This window comes from Prionailurus bengalensis, chromosome B4 (assembly GCF_016509475.1).
Source record: "Prionailurus bengalensis isolate Pbe53 chromosome B4, Fcat_Pben_1.1_paternal_pri, whole genome shotgun sequence".
Taxonomy (NCBI): Eukaryota; Metazoa; Chordata; class Mammalia; order Carnivora; family Felidae; genus Prionailurus; species Prionailurus bengalensis.
This window is the reverse complement of record NC_057358.1, coordinates 58,455,567-58,482,833: the sequence shown is the minus strand read 5'-3', so window position 1 is coordinate 58,482,833 and position 27,267 is coordinate 58,455,567. Positions and strand designations below refer to the sequence as shown.

The window sequence follows — 27,267 nt, the reverse complement described above, 5'->3', positions numbered from 1 at the left end:
GGAACTTTATCTCTTAAAAGCATATCTCTCTGCATGAAACACAGCTTTCAAGTGAGAGACTAAATACTCTTGTTAAGGACTACACTGGACAGTCACTAAAGATAACTGTCACACTACACTTTGCGCTCTGACATTGATTTCTGTACTGCCAGGGGATTTGTCAAGGAGCAAGAAATTGACATTGAGCCTAAACAAAAGTTAAGGATGAAAAAAGTCCAAATGAGGCAAGGAGTTTCATATTGCTACCCTTTGATGGGGACCCAACATGGTACTTTAAAGCAAATACTGCGATGGCACAGTTTAAAAGTCAAAAGACTCACAAATAATTAACACAGTTCTGTCTCTATGATTTCATAGAGTCAGAAGGGATAGAGAATTTGAGGAAAGCCTGTTCCTCTAAACTATCTCTTTTGTTTGATCGTTTAAAATCAGACTTGGGGCACTTGGGTGGCTCAGTCAGTTAAGCATCTGACTCTTGGTTTTGGTTCAGGTCATGATCTCATGGTTCTTGAGTTCGATCCCTGCATCAGACTCTCTGCTGACAGAGCAAGGCCTGCTTGGAATTCTCTCTTTCCCTTTCTCTCTGTCCCTCCCCTGCTTGGTCTCTCTCTCCGCCCCCCCTCTCAAAATAAAAATAAACTTTAAAAAAATAAATAAAATAAAACCAGACTTCACTCAGTTTTTAGAATGTATGGACCATATCACTATTAAGTAGGTATCTTAGAATACCAAGGAGTAAGAAAATATTTTTTTAAACATATATGTTGTCTTAGCTTCCCTAAAATCTAAGACTCAGAAAGCATTCAAAATAAGAAGAGCTTCTTATATCTTTGTTTTAATAATAGCATAATAACTGGGAACAATCTAAAAAGGGCACATAGTAATACAATGTGGAATCATCAATTATCAGGAAATACTATGAAGCAGTTGAAGCAATTGAACTAGACCTACATATGCTTACATGGATCAACCTTAGCAGTGTGATTTGAGGCAAATATGCAAGATGGAGAATATGTACATATGATGCTATTCTTTAAATGCATAAAATATTTCTACATATTTATATTTAAAATATCAATTGGAAGTATATAAAGAGGCCCAATATAGTGGTTGCTCTGACAAAGGGAGAAAGGAAGGGGAAATGATGTCAGTGGGAGAGGTGATGAAGATTAAAGCACACTTAGCTTTATCTTCAAGGTTAAAAAAAGACAAAGCAAAATGTTGATAGTTATGACTTTTCTGTTCGTTTTTCATTTTTAAATAAAAACATGTAATTTTTTTTCCTGTTATATAACTTAGTCTGGATCTTCCCATTGTCTTTGCTATCAGAGACAGAAATTGGTCCTACCATTTGTACTTCAGACATAGACACTCTGATTGCAACTATTTTTTAAGTTTTTATTTTAATTCTAGTTAGTTAACATATGGTGTTATGTTATATATATGTTATATATATATCATTATATATATGATGTAGTTCCATACATCACCCTGTGTTCATCACAAGTGCACTCCTTCATCCCCATCATCTATTTCACCCATCTCCCCGCTTAACTCCTCTCTGGTAACCATCAGATTGTTCTCTATAGTTAAGAGTCTGTTTTTTGGTTTGCCTCCCTCTCTCTCTCTTTTGCCCTTTGATCTTTTGTTTCTTAAATTCCACATATGAGTGAAATCATATGGTATTAGTCTTTCTCTGACTGATATATTTCACTTAGCAGTATACTCTGTAGCTCCATCCATGTTGTTGCAAATGGCAAGATTTCATTCCTTTTGATGACTGAGTAATATTCCATTGTGTATATATACCACACCTTCTTTATCCATTCATCTATCAGTGGACACAAGCTATTTCTGTAGTTTGGCTGTTGTAGATAATGCTGCTATAAACATCGGGATATAAGTATCTCTTTGAATTTGTATTTTTGTATCCTTTGAGTAAATACCTACTAGTGCAATTGCTGGATCATAGGGTTACAACTTTATAAATCAGAGGTCAATCAGTAAAACAGAATCTATTCAATGTTTTTGAAGCAAAAAGGATTAGTACATAGAATTAGATGTTTCCAAAGCCACTGAAAGATCTAAGGTAAAAAATTATAGGGAGTGAGGGCCTTTAGTATTTAGCTGTAGTTTCAGTCCAGAGAATCAGGAAGCTTGTGCTGCTGCCCCATGGTCCAGAGACTAAAGGAAACCGCTGCTAAAGTCAGAGCTTCCCTGCAACCCTGAGGAGGGTAATTGGCAGGGATGTGCAATAACTGCAAAAACCCACGTCTACTGAAGAACCCACTGATGCCTGAAGAACTTTCCTTTACATCCTAAATCTCACATGAATGCATCTGGCTCTCATTACTTAAGTTGAGTCCCAGACTGTGCTGGAAAAATCAGTTTTTCAACTCCAGGTACCAGGCCTGGCATAGAAAGGGATGAGAATAATATGGAGTGCTGAGACAACATCTGGAACACTTGTATTTGACAAAGGCCAGACATGCAGTTCTTTTACTTCAGTCACCATTTTTTTCTTAGCCAGATTCAAAAGCCAGATGACTCTTCAAGCCAATTCAGATACTAAATAAGTCCTTTACTGGTGCACATGGGTGGCTCAGTCGATTAAGTGTCCAACTTCGGCTCGGGTCATGATCTCACAGTTTGTAGGTTTGAGCCCCCCGTGAGGCTCTGCTGACAGCTCGGAGCCTCAGCCTGGAGCCTGCTTCAGATTCTCTCTCTCTCTCTCTCTCTCTCTCTCTCTCTCTCTCTCTCTCTCAAAAATAAATATTTAAAAAATTAAAAAAATAAGTCCTTTACTGGCCCATTCATCACATAGGACTGAATCAGCCCAGGGACCCCCAGGGATAGAAACTTTATTAGCAAGGGGCATGGGCCACCTCTTCTCTCTATGAAACAAAACTGGTTGTTAACAAAGTAAACTTCCCTCTCTCTTAAGTAAGCATATCCCACATCTTTCTAAATTGCCAAATAAATGTTATGGTTTCTGCTGACCTAATGCTGAAAGGCACAAAGAGCAGGGTGACATCAGGGTTTGGTGGAAAAGACTAAATCCACAGTCCACAAACCTATTTTCAGTCTCCAGCCTTACCACTTACTACCTAAGTGACATCAGAAAAACAACTTAGTCTTCTTAGAAAGAGGAAGTGTATCATTAATCAGTGTGTCCCAGCATTCAAATCCAGCTCCCAAGTTATAGCAATGCAGTAAGACTAAATGTCATGCTTAAGAGCCATCATTCTCATCTGATAACTAATGCAAGATTCTAGCGTCAGATTTTTCTTGTGGAGTAAGAGCAAATATTAATTCCCTTTGGCACTTATAAACTGGGTATGTCAAATGTGCCTTCCTCCACTCAGAGCCTTCTACACATACTGAGATGGACGTATAAACAAAGTTTCCCATGTTCCTAAACTTCAGATCCTAACTGCTTTCTTTTTTTTTGGTGGGGAGGGGAGGCTCTAATTTTACTTATTTATTTATTTAATTTATTTTTTTAAATTTACACCCAAATTAGCATATAGTGAAACAATGGTTTCAGGAGTAGATTCCTTAATGCCCCTTACCCATTTAGCACACGCCCCTCCACAACCCCTCCAGTAACCCTCTGTTTGTTCTCCATATTTAAGAGTCTCCTATGTTTTGTTCCCCCCCCCCGTTTTTATATTATTTTTTTGCTTCTCTTCCCTTCTGTTCATCTGTTCTGTGTCTTAAAGGCCTCATATGAGTGAAGTCAAATGATATTTGTCTTTCTCTGATTGACTTCTTTCTCTCAGCCTAATACCCTCTAGTTCCATCCATGTAGTTGCAAATGCCAAGATTTCATTCTTTTTGATTTCCAAGTAATACTCTATTGTGTGTATGTGTGTGTATATATATATATATATATATATATATATATATATATATATATATCACATCTTCTTTATCCATTCATCCATCGATGGACATTTGGGCTCTTTCCATACTTTGGCTATTGTTGATAGTGCTGCTATAAACATGAGGGTGCATGTGCCCCTTCAAAACTGCATACCTGTATCCCTTGGATAAATACCTAGTAGTATAATTACATGGTCATAGGGTAGTTTTATTCTTAATTTTTTGAGGAAACTCCATACTGTTTTCCAGAGTGGCTGTACCAGTTTTCATTCCCACCAGCAGTACAAAAAGAAATTCTTTCTCTGCATCCTCACCAACATCTGTTGTTGACTGACTTGTTAATGTTAGCCATTCTGACATGTGTGAGGTGGCATCTCATTGTGGTTTTGATTTGTATTTCCCAGATGATGAGTGATGTGGAGCATTTTTTCATGTGTTGGTTGGCCACCTGGATGTCTTCTTTGGGGAAGTGTCTATTCATGTCATTTGCCCATTTCTTCACTGGATTATTTGTTGTTGGGTGTTGAGTTTGATAAGTTCTTTATAGATTTTGGATGCTAACCCTTTATCTGATATGTAATTTGCAAATGTCTTCACCCATTCCATTGGTTGCCTTTTAGTTTTGATGATTGTTTCCTTTGCTCTGCAGAAGTTTTTATTCTGATGCGGTCCCAGTAGTTCATTTTTGCTTTTGTTTCCCTTGCCTCTGGAGACATCTTGAGTAAGGAGTTGCTGCAGCCAAGGTCAAAGAGGTTTTTGCCAGCTTTCTCCTTGAGGATTTTGATGTCTTCCTGTCTTACATTGAGGTCTTTCATCCATTTTGAGTTTATTTTTGTGAATGGTGTAAGAAAGTGGTCCAGGTGGTGTAAGAAAGTGGTCCAGGTTCATTCTTCTGCATGTCGCTGTCCAGTTTTCCTAGCACCACTTGCTGAAGAGACTGTCTTTATTCCATTGGATATTCTTCCCTGCTTTGTCAAAGATTAGTTGGCCGTATGTTTGTGGGTCTGTTTCTGGGTTCTCTATTCTGTTCCATTGATCTGAGTGTCTGTTTTGTGTGCCAGTACCATACTCTCTTGATGACTACAGCTTTGTAATACAGCTTGGAGTCCGGGATTGTGATGTTGCCTGCTTTCGTTTTCTTTTTCAAGATTGCTTTGGCTATTCGGGGTATTTTCTGGTTCCATAAAAATTTTAGGATTGTTTGTTCTAGCTCTGTGCAGAATTCTCGTGTTATTTTGATAGGGATTGCTTTGGATATGTAGATTGCTTTGGGTAGTATTGACATTTTAACAATATTTTCTCTTCCTATCCAGGAGCATGGAATCTTTCTCCATTTTTGTGTGTGTCTTCTTCAATTTCTTTCAGAAGCTTTCTATAGTTTTCAGTGTATAGATTTTTCACCTCTTTGGTTAGATTTATTCCTAGGTATTTTATGGTTTTTAGTGCAAGTGTAAATGGGATCGATTCCTTGATTTCTGTTTCTGTTGCTTCATTGTTGATGTATACGAATGTAACCAATTTCTGTGCATTGATTTTGTACCCTACAACTTTGCTGAATTCATGGATCAGTTCTAGCAGTTTTTTAGTGGAATCTTTTGGGTTTTCCATATAGAGTATCATGTTATTTGCGAACAGTGAAAGTTTGACCTCCTCCTGGCTGATTCGGAAGCCTTTTATTTCTTTGTGTTGTCTGATTGCTGAGGCTAAGACTTCCAATACTATGTTGAATAACACTGGTGAGAGTGGACATCCCTGTCTTGTTCCTGAACTTAGGGAGAAAGCTCTCAGTTTTTCCCCATTGAGAATAATATTAGCGTTGGGTCTTTTATAAGTGGCTTTTATGATCTCGAGGTATGCTCCTATCCCTACTTTCTTAAGGGTTTTTATCAATAAAGGATGCTATATTTTGTCAAATGCTTTCTCTGAATCTATTGAGAGTATCATGTGGTTGTGGCCTTTCTTTTATTGATGTGATAAATCATAATTGATTGTTTTGAGGATATTGAACCAGCCCTGCATCCTAGGTATAAAACCCACTTGGTCGTGGTGAATAATTTTTTAATGTATTGTTGGATCCAGTTGACTAATATCTCATTGAGGATTTTTGCATCCATGTTCATCAGGGAAATTGGTCTATAGTTCTCCTTTTTAGTGGGGTCTTTGGTTTTGGAATCAAGGTAATGCTGGGTTCATAAAATGAGCTTAAAAGTTTTCCTTCCAGGGGCGCCTGGGTGGCGCAGTCGGTTGGGCGTCCGACTTCAGCCAGGTCACGATCTCGCGGTCCGTGAGTTCGAGCCCCGCGTCGGGCTCTGGGCTGATGGCTCAGAGCCTGGAGCCTGTTTCCGATTCTGTGTCTCCCTCTCTCTCTGCCCCTCCCCCGTTCATGCTCTGTCTCTCTCTGTCCCAAAAATAAATTAAAAATGTTGAAAAAAAAATTTTTTTTAAATAAAAAAAAAAGTTTTCCTTCCATTTCTATTTTTTAGAACAGCTTCAAGAGAATAGGTGTTACCTCTTCCTTAAATGTTTGGTAGAATTCCCCTGAAAAGCCATCTGGCCCTGGACTCTAGTTTTTTGGGAGATTTTTGATTACTAATTCAATTTCTTTACTGGTTATGGGTCTCTTCAAATTTTCTATTTAGTCCTGTTTCAGTTTTGGTAGTTTATATGTTTCTAGGAATTTGTCCATTTCTTCCAGATTGCCCATTTTATTGGCATATAATTGCTCATAATATTCTGTTATTATTTTTTTTATTTCTGCTGTGTGGGTTGTGATCTCTAGTCTTTCATTCTTGATTTTATTTATTTGGGTCCTTTCCTTTTTTTTTTTTTTTTTTTTGATCAAACTGGCTAGTGGTTTATCAATTTTGTTAATTCTTCCAAAGAACCAGCTTTTGGTTTCATTTATCTATTCTACTGTTTTTTTTGTTGTTGTTTTTTGTTTTTTGGTTTGTTTGTTCCAATAGCATTGATTTCTGCTCTAATTTTTATTATTTCCTGTATTATGCTGGCTTTGGGTTTTATTTGCTGTTCTTTTTCCAGTTCTTTAAGGTGTAAGGTTAGGTTGTGTATCTGAGATCTTTCTTCCTTCTTTAGGAAGGCCTGGATTGCTATATACTTTCCTCTTATGACTGCTTTTGCTGCATCCCAGAGGTTTTGGGCTGTGGTGTTACCATTTCATTGGCTCCCATCTACTTTTTAATCTCCTCTTTGACTTCTTGGTTAGCCCATTCATTCTTTAATAGGATGTTCTTTAGTCTCCAAGTATTTGTTATCTTTCCAAATTTTTTCTTGTGGTTGATTTCAAATTTCCTAGCATTGTGGTCTGAAGATATGCACAGTATGATCTCGATCTTTTTGTACTTGTTGAGGGCTGATTTGTGTCCCAGTATGTGATCTATTCTGGACAATGTTCCATGTGCACTGGAGAAGAGTATATATTCTGCTGCTTTAGGATGAAATGTTCTGAATATATCTGTTAAGTCCATCTGGTCCAGTGTATCATTCAAAGCCATTGTTTCCTTGTTGATGTTCTGTTTAGATGATCTGGCCATTGCTGTAAGTGGGGTTTTGAATTCCCCTACTATTATGGTATTATTATCAATGAGTTTCTTTATGTTTGTGATTAATTTATTTATATATTTGTGTTCTCTCACATTTGGAGCATAAATGCTTACAATTGTTAGGTCTTCTTGGTGGATACACCCCTGTAATCTTATTACAGTCTTTATTTCAAAATCTAGATTGTCTGATATAAGTATGGTTACTCCAGCTTCCTTTTGTTGACCATTAGCATGGCAGATGGTTCTCCACCCCCTTACTTTCAATCTGAAGGTGCCTTTAGGTCTAAAGTGGGTCTCGTGTAAACAGCATATAGATGGATCTTGTTTTCGTATCCATTCTGTTACCCTATGTCTTTTGATCGGAGCATTGAATCCATTGACATTTAGAGTGAGTACTGAAAGATAGGAATTTATTGCCATTATGTTTCTTGTATACTTGAAGTCTCTGGTCCTTTCAAGTCTTTGTTGCTTTTGCTCTTTTTTTTTTTTTTGGTCTCTTCTACCCTCAGAGAGTCTCCCTTAAAATTTCTTGCAGGTCTGGTTCGGTAGTCATGAACTTGTTTAATTTCTGTTTGTCTCGGAAACTTTTAATCTCTCCTATTTTCAATGACAGGTTTGCTGGATAAAGAATTCTTGGCTGCATATTTTTCCAATTCAGCACATTGAATATACCCTGCCACTCCTTCCTGGCCTGCTAAGTTTCTGTGAATAAGTCTGCTGTGAACCTGATCTGTCTTCCCTTGTAGGTTAAGGACTTTTTTTCCCTTTCTGCTTTCGTGATTCTTTCCTTGCCTGAGTATTTTAGGAATTTGACTATGAAATATCTTGTTGATGGTCAGTTTTTGTTGAATCTAATGGGAGTCCTCTGTGCTTCCTGGATTTTCATGTCTGTGTCTTTCCCCAGGTTAGGAAAGTTTTCCTCTACAATTTGCTCATATAACTCTTCTACCCCTTTTTCTCTCTCTTCCTCTTCTGGGACCCTTATGATTCTGATGTTGTTCTTTTTTAATGAGTCACTGAATTCTCTAATTCTTGAATTGTGCTCTTTCACCTTAGTCTCCCTCTTTTTTTCAGCTTCATTTTTCTCCATAAGTTTGTCCTCTATATAGCTGATGCTCTGTTCTGCCTCATCCATCCTTGCCACCGTGGCAGCCATCTGAGATTGCAGCTCAATTATAACATTTTTTTTATTTCATCCTGACTAGATTTTACTTCTTTTATCTCAGCAGAAAGGGCTTCTAATCTATTTTTAACCCCAGCTAGTATTCTTATCATCATGATTCTAAATTCTGGTTCAGACATCTTTCTTGTATCTGTGTTAATTAAGTTCCTGGCCATTGTTTATTCCTGCTCTTTCTTTTGGGGTGAATTCCTTCATTTTGTCATCTTGAAGGAAGAAAAGGAATTAATAGGGTTAAAAAAATTAAAATTAAAAAATTAAAAACAACAATACACACACACACACACACACACACACACATCGAATAAATGATGCTAGATCCTAGGTGTGTTTTGGTCTGGTTGTTGAAAGGAGCTTGAGAGATTAGAGGAGAAAGGGAGGGGAAAGAGAAAAAAAAGGAAAATGTTTGAAAATTTGAAATGAATACACTGAACTACAATAAAATGAAATTATAGAAGTAAAATAGAATTTTAAAAATTTACAAAAAGGTAAAAAAATATAATAGAAAAAATTAAAGAAAATATTTTTAGTAAAAAGTAAAAATAAAAATAAATTTTTTCTCTTTCTGTATTCAAGAAAAAGAAAAAAAAAGAAAATTGAATCGATGGACCAGCAAACAGACTAAAATATGATTGAAATTACACCATTTTCCCCAAAAATCAAACTATGAAGCACTTTATAGTCCATAAACAAAGCAGGCAGAGAGACTTGTGGTGTTCCTGAAGAGTGAGGTTGGCCCAGTTGGGAGAGGTTTAGTGCAATGACTCTGTTCTCCCCAAGATGGCGTTGCCTAGCTTACTGGGGTGGATTGTTGTGGCGCTTATAGGTGTGTATACACATGTGCGGGAGGGGTAAAAATGGCATCACCCAGCTACCCAGTCTCTAGTATTGGAACTCTGTCCTCCCCAACCAGCAATGGCACACCCATCCTTTGTTTCTGGCTTCCATCCATTCCCTGCTTTTACACTGGCCGTGACCAAGCCATCAGGTTGCCAGATGGCACCTCCCTCCTGAGTTTTATCTCAGATGTGGCTATGTTTCCCAACCCCTCACTTCTGAGGGACTGTGGCTTTTACCTACTCAGATCTTCTGCGGCCCAAGTAATAGGCTGGGTGCCAGCTGCACCCAGGAACATTCGCAGGACTGTGCTGCTGCCAATGCCAGAGACTGTGGCTTGGTGCCAGCCCACCCCAGAAAAAGTTCATTCGATCGTGTAGCAGTAGCGTTTCAGGGATTATGGAAAATTACAACATACATCTGGCACCAGGCTTCACCCTTAATGATGTTGTTCCAGCACCAGCGAATGTGGCCATTCTCCGGAGTTTGCTGGGACCTTTGCCTATGGGGTGGCCACACAGCCTCTACCAAGTGTCTTCCCAGCAGGGGAACCACCTCTCCCCGTGTGGCCCAAGGACCCTCTGGACCTCACTCTGCTTCTGAGGATTTTCCCTTCCCACCAGAGCACCACCAGGTATTGAGCTGTGCAGTTTCAGGCTCTACACTCCCCCTGTTTATAGAGTCTTGTGGAGCTTAAACCCTCTCCTTTCTCCTTTCTCCGTTTTTAGTTCAGTCCCTGAAGCTATTTCCACTCTTCCACTTTCTCTCCAGCTGCTTTGTGGGGGTGGAAGGGTGCTTTTCCCATACTCTCCCCCTGTCTCTGTCCTCTCTCTGCAAGCAAAAACAGCTCCTTGCCCTTTGCGTCTTCTCTCTCCCCCAGTTCACCTCTCCACGTGAGGAGTTCTGTGAGTTCTGTGGTTCAGGTTGTGCAGATTGTTGTGTTCATCCTCAAATCAGTTTTCTAGGTGTTCAGGATGATTAGTGTTGATCTGGCTGTATTTCATGGATGCAAGACACAAAAAAACTTCCATGCTCTTTCACCATCTTGGCTCCTCCCTCTCTAATGCTTTCTTTTAAGGTTCAAGGATTAGTGGGAAACAGATTTTGAATATCAATAGTCCTTCTATGAAAACATCTTGAGTCCTTTAAATTACAAAGGTTTTTATGGATTCTTAATTTCCTGTATAATATTTCCTTCTGGTTAAAAAAAAAAAAAAGGCAAGATTGAGCCCCGCACTGGGCTCTATGCTGAATGTGAGGAGCATGCTTGGGATTCTCTCTCCCTCTCTTTGCCCCTCCCCACCATGTACACACCCACTCCTCCCTGTCTCAAAATAAGTAAACATTAAAAAAAAGATAGAGTGATTGTTATCTTTACCTGAATCATTACCCATTTCCCTGACTTTGTGCTATAAAGACATTTGTCATAGAATCCACATTTTATTGTACTGATTTATTTAGATGAGTATTACCAGCCCCAGCCCCTTCTCAGAACAAACACCCTATTTTATTCATCTAAATACTCCTTGTGCCTACACCAGTGCCCACCACATAGGAAGAACTCAATGAAAGTTTATTGATGAATTAATAAATGAATGGATTACGATTCTTAGGCTTCAGTAGGTACTTTCTCTTCAATGATTACTGTTACCACCTTTCAATTCAATTCTGCTGTGGGCTCATGGCAGTTCTCCCTTTCAGAGTCAGACACAGATTACATATAACTGTGTATTCTCATAACAAATCAGGACCATGATTTTGTCAATCTGTCCATTTTTAATTTTTTGTTTTGTGCTATCACTATTTTTTGTTTGTTTATTTTGAGAAAGAGAGAACACATGTGGGGGAGAGGTGCAGAGAGAGAGGGAGAGAGAGAATCCTAAGCAGGCTTTATGCTGTCAGCATGGAGCCCAATGCAGGGCTCAATCCCACAACCCTGAGATCATGACCTAAGTTGAAACCAAGAGTCAGACCCTTAACTAATGGAGCCACCCAGGTGCTGCTGTGTTGTCACTTTACAGAGAAGGTGGGGGGAGATAAATATAACAGAGAGAAAAAAAATCATAAAGCACATATGGTCAATTTAAGAACTGTTTTAAAATGGACACCCCTGTAATCACTACCCAAGTCAAGAAGAAAACATTGCCTGAAGCCAAAAACTCAAGTGCTTCCCCCAACTGCAACTCCCTCTCTTCTTCTAAAATTAGCTACCATCCTGACTCTTTGGTAATCACTTCTTTGCTTTTCTCTATAGTCTTCCCTCCTAAGCATTAATTTCTGAATACTATACACTACTGTTCCCTGTTCTTTGAAGTTGGTGTAAATGAAATCCAAAGTATATTTTCTTTTGTGTCTGTCTCCTTTAAAATAATAAATTACATTATTTTCACTTGGAATCAAGGTCTTTAGCATAATAAATGCAATTATAAAATAAAGGAAGCTGAGTAAAAACCATGTGATGCTAAATTCAAATCAGAAACATCAATATGAACTCATGATGTATTTTTTCTTTGGAGAGTATACATCTCCTAGCTGTGCCCATTGAAAAAGGCCTATAAATAATGATCAACCTAGAAGCAGTATATCATCCTTGAACCCATATCTCTAAGTACTATTTCGTATTAAAAGGAACCAGGGATCATTGAAAAATGACTTATTCCAGATCTGAGGCAGGAAATGTACAAGATGAGCTTGATATCAAAGCAAAGAAACTGTCAACATCAGATTCAAGTAAAAAGGACACAGCCAATTTGAGAGTCTTCCATGGGTCAATAAAGAGGAAATTTGAGGATCAAAATTAATTTTGATAATTAATAACAATAGATTGAAACATAGAATTTTGTGAAAAATCATGAATCATGAATCTTGAAGGGTTGCTAGAGGGTCAATTTATTATGCTGAAAACTAAAAAATTAAAGAGAAAGAATCAGGCATTCCTGTATAAACTGTGTTTCCTGGAAACCAATGGTTGAATAAAGTTCTTTACAACTACCAAATGCATTAAAATAACACAATTAGAATATCACTATTTTCTGAGCCCTGTTGAAAAATGAATCTGAGCAATAAATATCAACTGTTGCTAAAAAGATTAGGTAAAAGGCTAATGGTGAACTTTATAATAGATAGTTAAGGTGACAATATCTTAACACATTGATCAGTCTTAGCATCACATAAAGAGAGATATGTAGATAGTATGTGGTTCTTTATGGACTGGCCTACATACTCAACACTGTGTGTGAAATATTAGCATCCTTCTTACATTAAATCTGCTCAGACTTCTGGATATAAATAAAAGACTACAAGAAATACAAATAACAGGAATATTGGATTATAGAAAATACAGAGAAAGGATGATATTAAATATTAGCAAAATCAAAATATGGAAAATTCTATAGAACAAATATTTTTTTTTCAAAAAATAAATGACAACATAAAAATGAGGGCACAAAACCTGTAGATCAAAAGAATCTTAAGAGGTACATCAGTCAGACCCAATGGGTGAGACCTGTTTATATTGTGACTCAAATAAAGCAGCAGTAAAATAAAACATTTATTGGATAATAGAAGACAATGTGAATTCTGCTTAAATATTTGATGGTATTTGGGAATTATTAATTTTAAGGGGGTGAGAATGGTTTTATGGGTTGCTTTATTTTATTATAGTTTTTGTCCTATTTTTGATTTTAGAAATTCTTTAGATGGGTGGAAGAATGAGGTGCTGACCTAAATAACTTTGTAAATGAGTGGAGTATGTAAAACTAAAAACAAAAGAAATTGCCCATGAGAACTATGTTTTAATTGATGAAGTTATTTCCCATGGAAGTTGGGTTAACAATTTGGAAACCACCATACGAATATACTGCAATTAAATCAGTAACATAAAATGGGTGGCAGATGGTGGGAGACAGGATTCTCACTGTTGGAGGAGAGGCTACAAAGGGGAAAAGATAAGAATGATCTATGTGGTAATGAATTTGAGTTTGAGACATCAGTATGAATTCATTTTAGCTTAATATACAAATAGTTACAACAGAAATACTTACAGATAATACATTTTGTTGTTCTGTCAGCTGAGAGAACCATGAAACAGTGATACTCCAGTAGTAATAAACACATCTAGAGCCTAGATCTAAATTTCTAGTACCATTCTCCAAAAATAAATAAATAAATAAATCCAAAAGTGATGATTCTAAGACTGGGGCAGGAAATATATAAGAGAAGACTGAAGCATAGTAAGGAAGTGTGTAAACAAATGAACAAAAAGCCCCACTATGATGGCAATATGCCAAAGGGACACAGAAGTCAACTGAAAGAACTCTCAATGGCTGAAGCTGGAATAATTTGACCAACAAAATTAAAAAGTTAGTATTGGATTATAACTCAAGATATAAATATCTATGATTACATACTGATATAAATAAAAGATTGAATAAATAAATATGAAAGAATAGACAAATCTCCTCAGAGGAGAATTTCAAATAACGTATGTAGATATTTCACTTCAGGAAGGTGGAGCATAATTCCCCACTCATTAAATGTGGGTTGCATACAACGTACTCTTTTCAAAGAGTATGAAAACTGGGGAAAGGAGTGACTTCACGGCAAAGAAACCTGACAACACTACCTCAGTCAAGTGATGAAGGTTAAGAGCAATGATATGTTGATAGTACATACCATTGATCCATTCATATGATAAGAATGGCACTTTACCTCTGTAGCCTCCCCCTCCAAATCCCATAGTCCCAGTCTAATTTTGAAAAAACACCAGAAATTAAGAAATCAATTAAGAAATTAAGAAATATTCTAGGGGCGCCTGGGTCACTCAGTCAGTTGAGCATCCAACTCTTGATTTTGACTCAGGTCATGATCTCAGGGTCTTGAGATTGAACCCCACGTGGGGCTTTCAGACCCTGCTTGGGATTCTCTCTCTCCCTCTGTCTCTTCCCCTCCCTCTTTCTCTTTCAAAATAAATAAGTAAACATTTTTTTTAAGAAAAAGAAATATTCTCTCTCCCTCTGTCCCTGCCCCTCCCTCTCTCTTTTTCAAAATAAATAAATAAACATTTTTTTAAAGAAATATTCTGCAAAACACCTGACCAATATTTCTCAAAACTGTCAAGCTTTTCAAAAACCAGAGAGTGTTTGAGAAACTGTCACAGTCACGAGGAGACTGTAAGGAGACATGGTAAGTAAGGAGACATGGTAGCTAAATTTAATGCTCTGTATAGGATCCTAGAACAAAAAATATACATAAGGCAAAAACTAGGAAATCTGAATAAACCATGGACTCTAATTAATAAAAATATATCAGTATTAAAATTCAAATTTCATATGAATATAAAATGTTACTAATAGAAAAAACTGAGTATAGAGTATATGGAAACTCTCTGCACTAAATTTGCAAATTTTCTGTAAACCAAAATGCTTCCAAAATTAAATATTTATTAAGACAAAAAGAAACATGCAGGAAACAAATAAAAAATCCTTAGAGAATTATTCTGAAATGAAATATCTAGGATTTGCCTTAAAATAATCCAGTTGGGGGAGGAAGGACTGGGAGTGACAGGAAGTGGGAAGAGGTATAGATAAACAAGATTGGCCAAGAGTTGATAATTAAGCTGGGATTATGAGTATATGAGAGGTCACCATATTTTTCTAAGGTAAATGTTGTTTTTGTATTCCCATAAAGGGAACCACTATTCATCATTTACTTGAGCAATATTGGGAGATAAATGTATGACGTTTTGGTCAAGTAAGTAGTCACATGTTTCTCAGTAAACATGTGGTATTCAGAATCAGGAGCATACCCTCCTGTCCTGAGACATAGCGACTGCCTGGTATGTCTGAGTCTAACGCCCTGAATTTCCCACTCAGCAGATCATGGTCATGATGCTTTCAAACCACACATGATGTTTTAGCACTCCTGCCTAAAAAAAAAAAAAAAAAAAAAAAAGATGGACATTCATTTACTCTTGAATTGGTAGATATTCCAGAAGATCCAATAGAGGCCATTTTGATTTTCAGTTTGTAAGAAATTTTGTATCATGAGTCTTAACCAGATTAACACACTCTAACACATTTCCTGCAACATGTATGTTTTATAGGTTTTACTTTAACCTTTACAGTTAAATCCATATAAAAATGTTATGACAAGAGAGTGATATCCCATAAATCTACCCTATGGAGAAAATACTTCTGTTTTTATGACTTCTGTCTAGACAGCTATATGTTTCTCAGTTGCTGAACTTCCTTGTTCTTTTAATATAAAATACTTCTTTTTTTAATATAATTTATTGTCAAATTGGCTTCCATACAATACCCAGTGCTCATCCCAACAAGTGCCCTCCTCAATGCCCATCACCCACTTTCCCCTCTCCCCCATCCCCTATCAACCCTCAGTTTGTTCTTTGTATTTCAGAGTCTCTTATGGTTTGCCTCCCTCACTCTCTGTAACTATTTTTTCTCCCTTCCCTTCCCCCATGGTCTTCTGTTAAGTTTCTCAAGATCCACATATGAGTGAAAACATATGATATCTGTCTTTCTCTGACTGACTTATTTCATTTAGCGTAATACCTTTCAGTTCCATCCATGTTGCTGCAAATGGCGGGATTTCATTCTTTCTCATTGCCAAGTACTATTCCATTGTATATATAAACCACATCTTCTTTGTCCATTCATCAGTTGATGGACATTTAGGCTCTTTCCATAATTTGGTTATTGTTGAAAGTGCTGCTATAAACATTGGGGTGCATGTGCCCCCATGCATCAGCACTCCTGTATCCCTTGGGTAAATTCCTAGCAGTACTATTGCTGGGTCATGGGGTAATTCTATTTTTAACTTTTTGAGGAATCTCCATACTGTTTTCCAGAGCGGTTGCACCAGTTGTATTCCCACCAACAGTGCAAGAGGGTTCCCATTTGTCCACATCCTCGCCAGCATTTATAGTCTCCTGATTTGTTCCTTTTAGCCACTCTGACCAACGTGAGGTGGTATCTCAGTGTGGCTTTGATTTGTATTTCTGTGATGATGAGTGACGTTGACCATTGTTTCATGTGTCTGTTGGCCATCTGGATGTCTTCTTTGGAAAACTGTTTATTCATGTCTTCTGCCCATTTCTCCACTGGATTATTTGTTTTTTGGGTGTGGAGTTTGGTGAGCTCTTTATAGATTTTGGATACTAGCTCTTTATCCAATATGTCATTTGCAAATATCTTTTCCCATTCCGTTGGTTGCCTTTTAGTTTTGTTGATTGTTTCCTTTGCAGTGCAGAAGCTTTTTTATATTGATGAGGTTCCAATAGTTCATTTTTGCTTTTAATTTCCTTGCCTTTGGAGATGGGTCAAGTAAGAAATTGTTGAGGCTGAGGTTGTTGCCTGCTTTTTCCTCTAGGCTTTTGATGGTTTCCTGTCTCACATTCAGGTCCTTCATCCAATTTGAGTTTATTTTTGTGAATGGTGTAGGAAATTGGTCTAGTTTCATTCTTCTGCATGTTGCTGTCCAGTTCTCTCAGCACCATTTGTTAAAGAGACTGTCTTTTTTCCATCGGATATTCTTTACTGCTTTGTCAAAGATTAGTTGGCCATACATTTTTAGGTCCAATTCTGGGTTCTCTATTCTATCCCATTGTCTATGTGTCTGTGTTTTTGTGCCAATACCATACTGCCTTGATGATGACAGCTTTGTAGTAGAGGCTAAAGTCTGAGATTGTGATGCCTCCCACTTTGGTTTTCTTCTTCAATATTACTTTGGCTATTCAGGGTCTTTTGTCATTCCATATAAGTTTTAGGAGTGTTTGTTCTAGCTTTGAGAAGAATCACTGATGCAATTTTGATTGGGATTACACTGAATGTGTAGATTACTTTCGGTAGTATTGACATTTTAACAATATTTATTCTTCCAATCCATGAGCATGGGATGTTTTTCCATTGCTTTGTGTCTTCTTCAATTTCCTTCATAAGCTTTCTATAGTTTTCAGCATACAAATCTTTTACATCTTTAGTTAGATTGATTCCTAGGTATTTTATGGTCCTTGGTGAAATTGTAAATAAGATCAGTTTCTTTATTTCTCTTTCTGTTGCCTCATTATTTGTGTATAAACATGCAACCAATTTCTCTACATTCATTTTGTACCCTGAAATTTTGCTGAATTCATGTGTCAGTTCTAGCAGACTTTTGGTGGAGTCTTTTGGGTTTCCATGGAGAGTATCATGTCATCTGCAAAAAGTGAAAGCTTGACTTCATTTTTGCCAATTTTGATGCCTTTTTTTTTCTTTGTTGTTTGATTGCTGATGCTAGGACTCTCAACACTATGTTAAACAACAGTGGTGAGAGTGGACATCCATGTTGTGTTCTTGATCTCAGGGGGAAAGCTCTCAGTTTTTCCCCATTGAGGATGATATTAGCTGTGGGCTTTTCATATATGGCTTTTATGATATTTAAGTATGTTCCTTCTATCCCAACTTTCTTGAGGGTTTTTATTATGAAAGGATGCTGTATTTTGTCAAATGCTTTTTTTGCATCAATTGACAGGATCATATGATTCTTATCCTTCCTTTTATTAATGTGATGTACCATACTGATTGATTCTCGAATATTGAACCAGCCCTGCAGTCCACCTGATCATGGTGAATAATTCTTTTCATATGCTGTTGAATTCGACTTTCTAGTATTTTGTTGAGAAATGTTGCATCCATGTTCTTCAGGGATATTGGCCTATAGTTCTCCTTTTTTGTTGGGTCTCTGTCTCGTTTGTGAATCAAAGTAATGCTGGCTTCATAGAATGAGTTTGGAAGGTTTCCTTCCATTTCTATCTTTTGGAACAGCTTGAGAAGGATAGGTATTAACTCTGCTTTAAATGTCTGTTAGAATTTCTCAGGAAGCCATCTGGTCCTGGACTCTTATTTGTTGGGAGATTTTTGATAACTGATTCAATTTCTTCACTAGTTATGGTCTGCTCAAATTTTCTATTTCTTCCTGTTTGAGTTTTGGTAGTGTGTGGATGTTTAGGAATTTGCCCATTTTTCCAGGTTGTTCAGTTTGTTGGCATATCATTTTTCATAGTATTCCCTGATAATTGCTTGTATTTCTGAGGGATTGGTGGTAATAGTTCCATTTTAATTCATGATTTTATCTATTTGGGTCATCTCCCTTTTCTTTTTGAGAAGCCTGGCTAGAGGTTTATCAATTTTGTTTATTTTTTCAAAAAACTAACTCTTCATTTCATTAATCTGTTCTACTATTTTTTTGGAGTCTATATTGTTTATTTCTGCTCTGATCTTTATTATTTCTCTTCTTCTGCTTGGTTTGGGCTGTCTTTGCTGTTCTGCTTCCAGTTCATTTAGGTGTGCTATTAGATTTTGTATTTGGGATTTTTCTTGTTTCTAGAGATAGGCCTGGATTACAATGTATTTTCCTCTTAGGACTGCCTTTGCTGCATCCCAAAAGATTTGGATTGTTGTGTTTTCATTTTCATTTGTTTTCATATATCTTTTAATTTGTTCTTTAATTGCCTGGTTGACCTATTTGTTCTTTAGTAGGATGTTCTTTAACCTCCATGCTTTTGGAGGTTTTCCAAACTTGTCCTGTGGTTGATTTCAAGTTTCATAGCATTGTGATCTGAAAGTGTGCATGGTAATATCTCAATTCTTTTCTATTCATTGAGGGCTGTTTTGTGACCCAGTATGTGATCTACCTTGGAGAATGTTCCATGTGCACTCGAGAAGAAAGTATATTTTACTTTAGGATGAAAAGTTCTAAATATATCTGTCAAGTCCATCCAGTCCATTCAGAACCATTGTTTCTTTATTGATTTTCTGTCTAGATGATCTGTCCATTGTTGTAAGTAGAGTTTTAAAGTCCCCTGCAGTTACCACATTCTTATCAATAAGATTGCTTATGTTTGTGACTGTTCTATATATTTGGGTGCTTCTGAATTTGGTGCATAGACATTTATAATTGTTAGCTCTTCCTAATGGATAGACACCATAATTATTATATAATGTCATTCTTTATCTCTTGTTACAACCTTTAGTTTAAAATCTAGTTTGTCTGATATAAGTATGGCTACTCCAGCTTTCTTTTGACTTCCAGTAGCATGATAGATGGTTTTCCATCACCTCACTTTTAATCTGAAGGTGTCCTCAGGTCTAAAATGGGTCTCTTGTAGACCGAAAGTAGATGGGTCTTGTTTTTTATCCATTCTTATACTCTATGTCTTTTGGTTGGAGCATTTAGTCCATTTACATTCAGTGTTATTATTGAAAGATATGGGTTTAGAGTCATTGGGTTATCTGTAGGTTTCATGCTTGTAGTGATGTCTCTGGTACTTTGTGGTCGTTGTAACATTCCACTCACAGAGTCCTCCTTAGGATCTCTTGTAGGGCTGGTTTAGTGGTGATGAATTCCTTCAGTTTTTGTTTGTTTGGGAAAACCTTTATCTCTCCTATTCTGAGTAACAGGCTTGCTGGATAAAAGATTCTTGGCTGCATATTTTTTCTGTTCATCACATTGACGATTTCCTGCCATTCCTTTCTGGCCTGCTAAGTTTCAGTAGATAGGTCTGCTACTACCCTTATGTGTCTACCTTTGTATGTTAAGGCCTGCCTATCCCCAGATGCTTTCAGAATTCTCTCTTTATCCTTGTATTTTGCCAGTTTCACTATGATATGTCATGCAGAAGATTGATTCATGTTACATCTGAAGGGAGCTCTCTGTGCCTCCTGGATTTCAATGTCTGTTTCCTTCCCCATATTGGGGAAGTTCTCAGTGATGATTTGTTCAAGTACACCTTTGGCCCCTTTCTCTCTCTTCTTCTTCTTCTGAAATGCCTATGATACGGATATTGTTCCATTTCACTAATCACTTGATTCTCTAATTCTCCCCTCCTGATCCAGAATTTTTTTTTTTTTTAATTTTTTTTTTTTTCAACATTTATTTATTTTTGGGACAGAGAGAGACAGAGCATGAACAGGGGTGGGGCAGAGAGAGAGGGAGACACAGAATCAGAAACAGGCTCCAGGCCCTAGCCATCAGCCCAGAGCCTGACGCGGGGCTCGAACTCACAGACCGCGAGATCGTGACCTGGCTGAAGTCGGACGCTTAACCGACTGCGCCACCCAGGCGCCCCAAGAATTTTTTATCTCTTTTTCTCAGCTTCCTCTTTTTCCAGAATTTTATCTTCTATTTCACCTATCCTCCCCTCTGCCTCTTCAATACACACTGTGACTGCCTCCATTTTATTTTGCACCTAATTTATAGCGTTTTTAAATTAATCATTACTATTTTTTAGTTCCTTGATCTCTGCAGCAACAGATTCTCTCCTGTCTCCGATGCTTTTTTCAAGCCCAGCAATTAATCTTATAACTATTATTCTAAATTCTTGTTCAGTTATATTGATTATATCTGTTTTGATCAATTCTTTAGCTGTCATATCTTCCTGGAATTTCTTTTGAGGAGAATTCTTCCATTTCATCATTTTGGCTACTTTTCTGTCCCTTATGTGTTTTAAAAGCTTGTTATGTGCTCTGCACTTGCGAGCACTGCTATATTAAAGGGGGATCATACACTGTCCAGGGCTTAGTCCTTCAGGAGGTGTTTTTTTGGAGTGTTACTTGCTCTCTGTTGTTGTGACTTTGGTTATTTTATTTCCCTACTCGTAGTGACGTTTTGGGCCCTCCACCAAGTGTGCTTTGATTTGTTCCTTGAAGTAGCCCTGGAAAGGAAAACAAACAGACAAACAAACAGAAACAAAAACATGAAAACACACAAAGAAAAAAAAAGAAAGAAGGAAAGAAAAAGAAAAGAAAAAAAAGCAAAAACCCAGAAATATCATCTACAAGTAAAGAACAGGGTAGAGGCAGTGCTAATGGAAGAGCACATACAAAGAGAGAAATACAGGGGTGGGGAAAAATTAAAAATAAACATTGACCAGTCAGAGACTAAAGGGCTTAATCCAGAGAGAAAGTAAAGAAGGAAGTATAGAAGACATATCAAGAGAATGGATTAAATATGTCTGCTTAAACAAACCAACAACCAGAGTAACCAGACTTGAAGATGGAAGAGATAAGAAGGAGAAATAGAAGGAAGAATATCTATGTAATAAGAATTGCCTGAAAATTAAACCAGGCAATGCAGCAGCACTGGTCTGGAGGAGGGACCATCTGGTTCCTCAGCGACTATCCCACTCTAGTAGATAAGCAGTTACTAGGCACAGAGAGGAGTGGTTTGGTGTAGGCGGGTCTTGCCTCCACTGTGGGCCTCAGGGACCCATCCCTGAGGCCCCGCCTTGGTGGTGGTAGGGAGAAAAATGGCGACCCCCCAGTCTCTCCTCCACGGACCTGGTGTCCCAAACCACTCTGTATGAGCCGTCCTCACTGTGCTGTGGGTGCAAACGAGGCAGTTTATCTGGCTCCACCAACTCCCATTCCCTGACACATGGCTGCTATTCAGACTCCTGCTCTGTGTGCCCCAGTACTGGGGAAGTACGGTTCCCTGATATGTGGTCCCCAGACAGGCTTTGTCCTCTCCCGCAGCACTCCAGGGAGGGGATGGCTTTCTCCTACTGTGTACTGTGCCCCTGAGCTAGCCACTGAGCCGGGGGCTGACTCCCCTCCTCCCCAGGTGAGTGAACAGGGCAGCCAGCCCCAATCTGGAGAAAGCCCCTCAGTTAGAGGCTGGCTCTTTCTCCATCCCAGTCTGACGTTTTTCTCTTGTCCAGATACAGTCCTATGCTTCCTCAGCTGCTCTTTCTCTTCCCTCTCTCTCTTCCCTTTGTCTCTCTGCAGGAGGGGATCCCTCCCCTCTGTTCATTTTATCTCTCACAGTTTACAGTCATGTATCTATGGCCTGTCAGGTTGTCCCGGTGTATCCCTAGTAGGGACTCAGTCTCTTTTCCTCCCAGACTCTTGGGGTTCAAAGTCCTTTGACTTCAACATTTCTTTGTTTGAAAGAGTCAGGAAGTTCGTATCCCCCTACTTCTCCACCATGTTGGCCCCTTCTGTGATATAAAATACTTCTAAAGGAGCATTTTTATATGCTACAAAATGACTCATTACTGGTGTTGGAGCAACTTACTTCATAATTCAGGTAAGACTATATCCTGAATAAAACAATATATTTTATTATGCTGTTTTTTTCTCTCATATTTACCATTTTTCTTTTTTAAAATGCATGACTTAAAGTAGATTTATTCTAAATATTCAGTTAAATGTGTGTTTCTTCTATAGGGACTAATAAAATTAATAAAATTTAACACTGTAGACTTTTGTCAAATGCTTTGGTGAATTATTATAAAATAATGCATAAATGACCTTTTAGGATGACATAATCAGCAGAATATGGGAGTCAGAATAATGTATATTTTGTGCAGAATGTACTTCACATAACTCTAGTTCTGTGGAGTATTAATAAATATTATTTGCTGAGGTGGAGGGAAGTCCTAAGGTCAAATAAGTGTAGAAAACATTGTGTAAATCAGTTTTTTACTGTAGGACCTTTAACATACTGATGGAGATCATGACTCTTAAAGCAAGGGAGATGGCCTACTGCATTTCTTAGATTGATTTGACCATAGAACATTTTTTTTTCCTGAGTCACCTTAAAGTACTGCCATAATAATGGAAACAGAAGAGGGACAGGTTGGGGAAGGGAGGTGGGTACATGTTCTTCTGGCATTGAAAGTTCAAACTGCACTGAAATTCTAATTCTGTTGCTTCTAAATAGGATAATGTTAGGCAATTGGTCCATTCTAAGCTTCATCTTAATCTTTAAATAAATATGAAAATACCTAATTTGCCTGGTTTTCATAAGGATTACAAATAATTTAGATGAGTTTTCTTTTAGGTTGTAATGTAAAAGGCTGTAGCCAAGCATAATTTTTGCTATACCAAGTACAGGAAATTGAAAAGCTAAAAATAAATAAATAAATACATAAATGGATGCAAAGAGGTCTAAAGGAATTAAATTCCAGATAGGGAAGAATCATTTCCTCCCTGGTAGCATTTGCTGAGTTTGGGATAGATGAGTAGATGATTGAGCTCACCATAAGAAAAGGAATTCTTTTGAGGGAAAGGTTATTCTAAGAGAATCTAAAATAGACACATGAGTTTGAGTGATATCTTAGCATCTAGAGGATCCCCTCAAAAGAATAAGCAGTACTCCCCACCAATCGGTCTTTACCTCCAAGTTTTTTATAAATGATGGGCAGTTTGAGAAGCTAGGGCACTGGTGAAAAAGGTAAAGAAAGATCTCCATCGTCCCATAGTGATTAAATCCCAAAGTCAGAGACAGGGAACACATGTATTGAACACAGAACAGATCTCATTCTCAATACATTTGAAACCAGATGGGAACTAAAGCAACCTAAAACTATTATATTCCCCTCCCAATTCAATTACTGATGGAAGTGAAGTGAATAGCCCCTCAACCTTGCTGCCTGATAGAGGAAAAAGTGTGCCCTACCTGGACAGAAATATCTTTCTGTCAATATCTAACACCTTTTTATATAATGTCCAGCATAAAATTTTTAAAATTCAAAATAAAAAAAAGACATGCAAAGGAGCAAGAAAATGTGACTTGCAATCAAGAAAATAATAGAAGCAGAGGCACCTGGGTGGTCAGTGGGTTAAGCATCTGACTTCCACTCAGGTCATGATCTGCTAGTAAATGAGTTAGAGCCCCACGTAAGGCTCTGTGCTGACAGCTCAGAGCCTGGAGCCTACTTTGGATTCTGTTCCCCTCTCTCTCTGCCCCTTCCCCACTTGCACATGCATGCACATGCTCTCTCTAGCTCACTCTCTGTCAAAAATAAACATTTTTTAAAAAATTTTTTAAAAGAAAATAATAGAAGCAAATCTATAGATTTTCAGAAGTTGAAATTAACTGACATATCAAGATAACTATTATAAATATTGTAAATAAAATAGAGGAAAGGATGGACAAAATGGATAAAAATATGAAGAATTTAAGGAGAGAAATGAAATCTCTGAAAAGAGCCAAATGAACTTTCTAGAACTATACCATATAGGAAATTATGATTCTATGGAATGATTCAGTGAATTCAAAGGCAGCTCAAAATAAATTATTCACACTGAATCACAAGTAGGAAAAGATTTTTTTAAAAAAAGAAAAGACACGGTCAAATGGTCTACCGTATGTGTGATTAGAGTTCTAGAAGAAGAGGAGAGAAGGAATGGGGAAAAGAAATATTTGAAGAGATAATGTCTATGAATTTTCCCAAGCTGATGAAGGACACCACCACAGATGCAAGAAGCTGAATGAATTCCAAATAAAATGAATACAAAGGAAAAATTCTAAGGACATTATACTTAACTGTTAAAAACTAAAAATAAAAGAAAGTTTTTAAAGTAGCCAAATTAAAAGGATACATCTTCAAGGGAAAAATTATATGAATGATGGAGGCCAAAAGACAATTAAATGACATCTTTAAAGCACTGGAAGAAAAGTAAAAGAAAACTGCCAACCTAGAATTCTTTACCCAGTAAAAATATGTTTCAGAAGTAAAGGTGAAATAAAGACATTTTCAAACAGACCAAAACTGAGGGAATTTTTCACCAGCATACCTATAATATAAAAAAAAATTCTAGGGGCACCCGGGTGGCTCAGTCAGTTAAACGTCTGACTTCAGCTCAGGTCATGATCTCATGGTTTGTGAGTTTGAGCCCCACATCAGTCTCTGAACTGACAGTGCATAGCCTGCTTGGGATTTTTATCTCTCCCTCTCCCTCTGCCCCTCCCCTGCTTGTTCTCTCTCTCTCTCTCTCTCTCTCTCTCTCTCTCTCTCTCTCTTAAATAAATAAACTTATTTTTAAAAATTCTAAAATAAGTTCTTCAGCATGAAAGTAAATTATTCCAAATAGAAGTGTGGGATTGTTTTAAAAAAGAATAAAGACCTCCAGATATGGATAAAGGTAAAAGACTAATTCTTTTAAAACTTTTTAGAAGACTAGTGACTACTGAAAACAACAAAATGATAGGGGCTCCTGGATAGCTCAGTCTGTTAAGCGTCTGGCTTCAGCTCGGGTCATTATCTCTCAGTTCATGAATTTGAGCCCCGCATTGGGCTCTGTGCTGACAGCTCAGAGTCTGGAGCCTGCTTGGGATTCTGTGTCTCCCTCTCTTTCTCTGCCCCCTCTCCCTAGCGCTCTCTCTCTCCCTCTCTCTCTCTCTCTCTCTCTCTCTCTCAAGAATAAATAAACATTAAAAAAATTTTAATGAAAGAAACAATACATGAGGTGGAGTTTATAATATAGGTAGAAGTAAAATACAAGATAAAAATAGCCCCCAAAAAAGGCCATTATAAAATAAGGGAAATTTTAGAGATTTTTACATTGTTCATTAAGTGGTAAAATAGTCCTCAAAGACTCTAATAAATTAAGGATGCATATTATAATCTCTAGAGCAGTGATTTCCAGAGTATAGCCCCAGACCAGTTATATCCACATCACCTAGAAACTTGTTAGAAATGAAGTCTTGATTCCTATCCCAGATTTACAAATCAGAAATTCTCGAGGTTGATCCCAGCGGTGTTTTAAAAAGGCTTCCAGGGGCGCCTGGGTGGCGCAGTCGGTTAAGCGTCCGACTTCAGCCAGGTCACGATCTCCCGGTCCGTGAGTTCGAGCCCCGCGTCAGGCTCTGGGCTGATGGCTCAGAACCTGGAGCCTGTTTCCCATTCTGTGTCTCCCTCTCTCTCTGCCCCTCCCCCGTTCATGCTCTGTCTCTCTCTGTCCCAAAAATAAATAAACGTTGAAAAAAAAAATTTTTTTAAATAAAAAATAAAATAAATAAAAAGGCTTCCAGATGTTTCTAAAGCAAACTAAAGCTTAAGCATCTCTGTGCTAGACGTGGTAAGACAGCTGAGAGGGAAATCTTCCCAATGGTAGAGCTGTGAGCAGCTGGTCATTCACTTTGGGTGGAAGGAGAAGTGCCCCAAGGTGAGAATATATAGAGATGCCACAACAGTGGCCAATAGCCTGATTATCTACTTAGGAAACTGGAAGGAAAAAACTGGAAGATCAGAGACAAGGAGGTCTGTGGATAGACATACAAAGATAATAGCATAAAGTGTCAAGACTTGTGTATTACATTTGGGTACTGGCTAGAAAGTATCTACCATGGAAAAAGCCCTGAGTAGCCAATAAAACAAATGACTAGCCACTTGATCTTCTAGCCAGTCTTGTCATCAGTCACCCAGAGTAGGTATGATGGACACATGAACAGAGTGGACATGGTGGCAGAAACAGAAGCTATGTGTGAGCCCAAGAGCATGGACCCTGCTTACCAATGCCAAATAGCTACTGCTGACTGAATATTTAACTTGTCAGCAACAGAACAACAGTGAAGCCCCAGTATGGCATCATTCCTTGGAGAAATCAACCAGCCACTTAGTAACAAGTTGGCTACATGGATCTTCTCCATGTTGAAAAGACCAGCCATTCACCTTCACAGGAATAGATACATCATTTCAGGTATATGTTTCCCTTTCCTCCCTGCAGAGTTTCAGCCAGGACCACTATCAGGGGTTTATGGAGCACCTCAACCCTAGGCCTGGAAACCCACACAACAAGGCATCCAACCGGAAGACCTACTTCACCATAAAAGTAATGTGGAAGGGAGCCCACAACCACGGGAACCGCCGATCACTTCACATATTACACCATTCAGAGGTAGTTGGCTTCATAGAATGCTGGGATGGCCTACTCTTAGGTAATAAAAGATCTTTTGTCATTTTTACTCATTCAAATGGCATATTTTGCCATGAGAATTCAAGAAGCAGAGAGTACCGAAATA

The 27,267-nt window shown here is 37.8% G+C and overlaps 1 protein-coding gene across 2 annotated transcripts in view; it reads left to right on the top strand.

The window, feature by feature from the left end:
- Positions 1 to 27,143, top strand: part of LMNTD1 (lamin tail domain containing 1) — a 541,299-nt gene extending 514,156 nt beyond the window's left edge. Inside the window, exon 12 of one of the 2 annotated variants that reach the window (XM_043564837.1) lies at positions 26,973 to 27,143. The gene's annotated coding sequence lies outside the window, so the exon portion shown is untranslated. The remainder of the gene's footprint in view (positions 1 to 26,972) is intronic. The other variant, XM_043564834.1, reaches the window with a different exon arrangement.
- The last annotated feature ends 124 nt before the right edge of the window (positions 27,144 to 27,267 follow it).